Source organism: Gossypium hirsutum, chromosome D08 (assembly GCF_007990345.1).
Source record: "Gossypium hirsutum isolate 1008001.06 chromosome D08, Gossypium_hirsutum_v2.1, whole genome shotgun sequence".
Classification (NCBI taxonomy): domain Eukaryota; kingdom Viridiplantae; phylum Streptophyta; class Magnoliopsida; order Malvales; family Malvaceae; genus Gossypium; species Gossypium hirsutum.
The window spans coordinates 48042940-48050359 of NC_053444.1; the positions used below are offsets into that span (position 1 = coordinate 48042940).

Consider the following 7420-nt stretch of genomic DNA (forward strand, 5'->3'; position numbering starts at 1 on the left):
TTCTTAGGTACAACATGAATTGGACTTACCCACTTTGAATCGGCTATAGGATAAATGACATCAGCTTCCAACCATTTTAAAATTTCATTCTTGACTACCTCCATCATTGGTGGATTCAATCGTCGTTGGGGGTCTCTTTTGGGAACTGAATCTGGTTCCAAGGCTATCTTGTGAGTACATAAAGTCGTACTAAGCCCCCGAATATTGGCTAGTGTCCAACCGAAGGCTTCCTTATGCTCCCTAAGAACTCTAATCAGCTTAGATTCTTGCATCTCGGTTAAAGCATTCAACACTATCAATGGTAAAGTTTGATTTTCCCCCAAATAAATGTACTTCAAATTTTCGGGCAGCTCTTTTAACTCCAATTTAGGTGGTGAAATTAATAAAGGAATTTGCTTACCAGTCACCGTAAGATTAGGGAGAATCGGCTTGAATCGTGTCAATTTGGGCGAGTCTAAAGCACAAACTGAGTCAATTAAAGAATCAGAAATGATAAATTCCTGCTTGTTGATATAAAAAATGCTCTTAGCTAGAACGCTTTTCAACTCGTCTTCTTCCTCTAATTCATAGACATCTTAAACAAAATTGTCAATTACATCAAGAGTAAATACATAATTAATATCAGTGGGATATCTCATAGCATCAAATATATTAAATTTAATTATCTCACCATCAAATTCCATAGTTAAATTCCCTTTATGCACATCAATTTTTGTTCTAGCAGTCTTAAGAAAAGGTCTACCTAAGAGTAGGGGTGCATCAACTGAGTTATCACTAGCTCCCATGTCTAAAACATAAAAATCAGCTGGAAAAACTAACTCATTCACTTGTACTAGAACATCTTCTAAAACGCCATCAGGGGAGGCATTACTTCTACCTGCAAGTTGAATTATCAGCCCCGTGTCTTTTAATGCACCTAATTGAACTTTATCGTAGATACTCCTAGGCATGACATTTATAGAAGCTCCCAAATCAAGCATAGCTCTATCAAGTTTAAGGTCTTCTATCTTACAAGGTATCGAAAACATTCCAGGATCTTTACATTTAATAGGAAGTTTCTTTTGAAATACCGCAGAGACTAATCTTCTCATTTCCAATTAATTTCCTTTTAGATGTGCACAATTCTTTTAAAAACTTAGCATATCTAGGTAATTGTTTAATTGCATCAATCAATGGGATATTAACTTGTACCTTACGGAAAGTCTCTAGAATTTCGACATTAACGTCTTCTAACTTTTCCTTCCTCAAACGCTGTGGAAATGGTGCCTTCGGTACATAAGACCGAGGTTGGTTATTATCGTTCTGACCTGTTTGTGCTCAAAGCTCGGGAACCCTCATTTCTTGCTCAAAATTCGTTGCATCGTACAAAGCAGTGGACTGTTGTGAACGTGATTTCCCTGCTTCCTTTGGAGCTGCTTGCGACAGTTGTAAATCAGCCTTTGGCAAGGCTAAATTTTCCTTTTCAATATCACTAAATCAGACCTTTCTTACCTCAGTTTCGTCTACCTCATCGTTGTTTTGAGCCTTCTTTAGTGACATCTCAACTCCTTCCCACTTCGCAAGGTTATAACACTGACATTATCCCTCGGATTTACCACAGGCTGTGACGGTAACCGATTATTTACCTGTGCTTGTAAGTTCCCTAGATTAACATCGGTCGACGAGGCTCTGGTCTGCAATTGCTTCACTGCCAATTCCAAAGACTGAAATCTTCCATTGGTTTCCTTCTTCTGGTCAACCATCATTTCATCATTTGTTCAAGCATGGTATGAGTCTTAGTTTCAACACTAAGATTTTGATGGTTGGTTTGTTGCTGAGATGGATTATATTGTCGGGAATTTTGCTGCTCGAATCCCGGAGGTGTGGCTCGATTTTGATATCTGAGATTGGGGTGATCTCTCCATCCCTCATTATAGGTAGCTGAGTATGGATCATACCTTCTCTGATTTGGAAAGACGGTGTTAGCTTCCCCTTCCTGTAATGTCGGACACATATCTGTGGTATGTCCTTCTAAACAACAAATACCACACAGTGAAGCTTTCACAGTACCTTTAGTCATCAATTTACTTACCATAGCCGTTAAATTAGCTAACTGAGCCTCCATCATACTCGACTGGCCCTCATCCATTCGTTTACCCAAGTCGGACCACCTGAGACCGAATTGCTGTGTATTCTGCGCCATATTAGTGATCAAATTTCGGGCTTGCTCAGGAGTTTTATCAACCAATGCACCTCCACTCGCTCCATCGATCATTCCTCGATCTTGTGGTGTTAACCCTTTATAAAAATATTGCACTAAGAGCTGCTCACTAATCTGATGCTGTGGACAACTCGCACATAGCCGTTTAAATCTTTCCCAGTACTCGTATAATGACTCACCTACCAGTTGTTTAATTCCACAAATTTCCTTCCTGATTGACCCTATTCTTGATGCCGGAAAATACTACTCAAGGAAAGCCTTATGCAACCCTGTCCAAGTTGTGAATGAACCCGGTGGCATGTAATATAACCAGTCATTCGCCAATCCTTGTAATGAGAAAGGGAAGGCTCGGAGCTTGATTTGTTTCTCTTCAATGCCATCTGGCTGCATAGTTGAACAAGTAATTAGAAATCCATTAATATGACGGTAAGGGTCTTCACCTGGTAGTCTATTGAATTTTGGCAAAAAATTCAGGAATCCCGAATTAAGCTTTAATGGCCTATCAAGGGCGGGATAAGTGATAGATGGTGGTTGCGCAGCCAAGTTAGGAGCGGCCAATTGCTTCAAGGTCTGGTTGGCCATGTTGATATCCTCTGAAACGTTAGGCTCAACGTGGGGGTTGGAATGTTCAGCTTGCTGGCCGGTGGTGTTAACAGGAAACTCCGATGTTCGTCGTCCACTCCTTAATAACATATACTAAAGGGTCTAATCTACCTGCAAAGACAAAAACAATAAAACAAAATAAGTTCTGAAAATCAAATAGATTTGACTACGTCGCTTCCTCGGTAACGGCGCCAAAATTTGGTAGCTGTCGTTACGACCACCAAATTTAATCCTCTACTCAACCAATATTAACTGGTAATATAGAGTAAGTACAGGATCGTCCAACGAAGAAGCTCGTGTTAAACCTATTTGAAAAGGAAAAAAAATTGAAATCAAGTTAATATTAAAGTGCGCAAGAAAGTAAAATGGGGGGGGGGTGATTATGCTTCTATGTTTCCCTAGAGTGACGAATAAATTCTAACTCAAATTTTAAATTACTTTGAAATAATGAAACCAATAACGAGAATGAAGGCTTAGTTGTGGGCTCCTCAATCCGCTAAGTACAAGTCGATTGCATCCTCTAATTATTCCTGTATTCTAATTCGACAACAAGGATAAGACAAATCACTTACGAAGTAATTTCCTATCTCTGGTAATTTCATCCAGTCAGAGAACGTTCTTAGCTGAATTCCTACCCTTAATTATCTCTCCGTCGACCCATTAAAGGTGTATTTAAAATTTTTAGAGATTTTTCCTTGCTTCAATCGTAAAGAATCCTCCAGCGGTCTCTACCATTAAATTCCTAGTTGTTTTTAATTAGTTGCTGACCAATTATTCATCACAATTCTAAGTTTTCTTTAAGAAATTTTAATTACTCAATTTTTACTTAAATGACTGTAAGAAAATCTCCAAATTAAATAGGTGATGAATCCAATTGACTTAGAAATTTCCTTTAAACATTAAAAACAAACAAATAGGGAATGCCGAACTTGAATTTAGAAAACTGATGTCTTTGAATCACTTGTACTCAGCTTCATGAGTACCTAACTAAGCCAAAATAATTCAGCAACTCATGGTGAGAAGACCAGAACCGAAATTAATTGAAAACAACATAAATTTTGAACCAATCTCGTATGAAGAACCGCTCTCAATTGCTAAGCCCTTCTCTTCTCGTCTAGCTGAATCTTCAAAACGGATTCCCAGCGGATTGACTGACGCGTGATAGCTCTCAAAATCTTTAAATGGAAAACCGAACCATACCCTGCAAAACAATGAAAAATCTGCTGCTCGTTTCTTTTTTTTTCTTTTTCTGCTGTTCGACTCCCCTCATTTTAAAACTGCTGTCCGCCTCTTTTAATGGGAATATATCCTTCCACAATTCAAAAATTAAATTCAATCTTATCCCCCGTTTCCTAGCTGATCCTGTTGCATAAAAACAGCTTCAGCCTAAAAGAATTCTATTTTATTTGAACTCTTCAAGGCTGATTAAATCTCCTTGAATTACTTGAGGTCGACCACCGCTTGCAAGAAGGGAATTTAGGGAATTAAAATTAATTCCCTTGCTGATTTTTTTGTCGCATATTCGGCCTGCTGTACATCCAATTTGGACCGAATTTCCTTCTTTGTTTAATTGTCAATTCAATTTCTTTAAAACCAACATCTGACCACCCTCTTCCAGCAACCTTATTTATGCGAATTACCTTCCAAATTGAGCTTATACGGGCATCAACCTGCACATGAAATAAATTGTTGAATTGGAGTGCAATTAAATTATTACGGCATAGAATGTTTCTAATCAATTCAAGCTGAATTGTAACTTAATTAACCGAAAATTAATCAACAATTAAAATAATTTAAGTGAATAAATTAAGCTCGAAATCGAACTTAACAATAATTCGGAGTGTGTAACCTATTCATTTTTGTAAATGCTTGGAGTGCGGCCATGTTTCTTGCATCCACCACATCATCCTATCAAGCTTCTCCTCCATGCTCCCGCTGGTTCATCTTCGAATCGTTGTCTTCTCCTTTCGCTTAAGTGACACTGGGACATCCATTTTTTCTTTCCTTTTTTGATTCTAATGCATGATTTGTTTCCTTTGAAGTTTGACATAATGGGTGTACAACGAGTTTCCATTAATGCTTTTTATTGGTTTCATGAATTGTTTATTCTTGCCCATTGGAACTCTTGCCCGTCGACACAATTCAATCACCAAGTGAGGAAAGAAGATTCCAGTTTTTTGGCTATGTACACACTGTCTAATCTCTCGGTAAATCCATTTGCCCACACAAACCTGTTTGTGCTGTAAAATGTTATATCACAAAATAGCTCGAAAAGTATTCACGTTAGAAATAATTAGAGCGGGCACAATTCTAGTACCGATGAATTGCATGCAAATTTTTGCAACGGGGAACATTATTGCTTGATTGAAATTAACGGGCAACTTTGTATGGGCCTATAGTTCCATGTACCTCTACCTTGAGTCAAGTACTTAATAACATCTTCCATGTCTATATTATGAAATTTATCTAAATCGTTGCTACTAAGGAAGTCTTTGTCATAGAAAGGTGCATTGTAGAACTCACATATCTCCCTAAGAGTTATCGACACCTCTTCACCCTTCACTGTCATAGTGTCCCAATTTATTCTTTTTTATATTTCTTGGTCCTTAAAAGAAGCGTAAAGTTCTTGCACTACCGAGACCATCGTAATTTCCTTGCTAGTGATACAAAATCATTCCCAACTATGGTATCTAACCAAAGTTTAAATTTCATCGCACAAAATCATTGAAGGTTCGAACCCTTGTTCCTACATTAAAGATCTACTAACTTAAAAAAATATTTTTTCGTTTCTAGATTCTCAAACTTTTTAGGGTTCGAAGATACCAGAGTATTTTGTACCGTAGTTTTTTTTTATTTTACTAGGAGGCATTCTCTAAAAACAAAGTTTCTAGCAAAAAAAAGAACAGTAATCAATTGAACAGTAAAAGAGAGTTGAGAATAATTTAACCTCAATCTTTTGAATCAGTATGTGCCTCTGCTTCGATTGATTTAATAATGTTCTCTTCCAATGTGGCATTTAGGAATAAGGGTGAAGGATTGGAAACCTAAGTTTTTGGTGGAAAAAAAGGGTTTAGGAATTAGAGGTTTTAGAGAGTTTTAAGAGAGGGTTGGATATTAAAATTAGGTTAGGTTGTGTTAATATGTTGTTTTTATGCTTAAAAGAGGTATTTTTGAGGCAAACCACTTGATATTTCTAAGTTTAAAAAACTCAAGTTGTGTGAATGGGTCGGGTCGACCTTGCAAAAATTTACAACGATGTCATGACATAGGGATTTCGTGTCACGACACTGGGGTTTGATGTCGCAACACACCTTGAAGTTTTGAAATTTTGAGAAACTATCTTCTATGTCATGACACAGGTTAGTGATGTCACGACATCGATTTGATTTTTGAACTTCTTTGTTATTGCCCACGGTGTTGCGACACAAAATTGTCTATGTTGCAACGTTGACCTTATTTCCCAAATTTCTAAGCTTCAGAATGCTTCAAGCGCTTGTTAGACCTGTCTTTGACCTACTTGTAATACATTAACAAGTTGGTTAGTAGAGTATACAATTATTACAGTTAGTAATAATTAAACGATGGGAAGATATTAGGTCTTGCTGCTGGACTTGTCCGTCAGCTCAGCCAATATGGATCAGGGTGATCCTTGTGATTTTTTTCTATCTGTTTTAGTCCAACACCCATCATACCATTCTATTCATCCGCGGTTGTCTCGTTCTCTAAATTTACCTTTCCGTCTTGCTTTAACGACCAACAACTCTTTTCACGGGTCATAACTATTAATGATTTGCGAAGTGACATACCCACAAAACTGCTTTAATTAGTGTACAATATTTGTGCTTTGGAAAAAGGTTGAGGATTGTGGTTCACAATTGTTGTCTATGGTGTTTCTGTCTTTCTCATTGATCCAGTATGGCTTTTCAGGAGTACTTTTTAAATCAATTCGCAAAGGGATAAGGAAAAAATATTGTATTGTGCTACTGATGTTCTGCTTCTATGGCCTTTTAAATTCATCCATCGGCCTGTAGATAATTCCATTTGATGGTTCTCGTAAGACTTGAACACTCCGTAGAGGCCGTAGCTTGATTCTTATACACACTGATTGTTTAATTTGATTGAAACCTACTATATGATCGTAAATTTTATCAATATATATTTTTACCACTCTTTTCAACATCTGGCAAATTCTCGGATCTATAAACTTCTTGGGTGCTTGATTTAGAACTGAGGATGTGAAAAGGATGGTCAATTCAGGCTTATCCTTTTATATTTTTTCCACTTTTTATTCTGTGAATTTTTGAATTGACAAACATTCTTCTATTAACTCAGTCCTAATTATCATTGTCTCTATTGGTAGGTCTATATTATACTATTCTTGTAGTTTAGCTTCATTAGCGTTTCTTGAGATTTCTTGGACAATGAGTTCCATGTCTATTTGATTCTTTGATTCACTGTCCATTTCCTCCACTAGCTCCATATCTTCTCTTTTCGAAGTTTCATTTGATTCGTCTGAATATTTTTGTATCTGCTAAAGTGGATAATAGTCTAGGAGTTCTCCTTCTTCGTAAGCGTCTCTGATGATATTCTCCTCTCTGCTCAATTTCGGACTTAGCA

At 37.2% G+C, this 7420-nt stretch overlaps 1 pseudogene; it reads right to left on the bottom strand.

Annotated features, from left to right (window-relative positions):
* Positions 1 to 561: 561 nt before the first annotated feature.
* On the bottom strand, positions 562 to 4380 carry LOC107906970 (uncharacterized; annotated as a pseudogene).
* Between the last annotated feature and the right edge of the window lie 3040 nt (positions 4381 to 7420).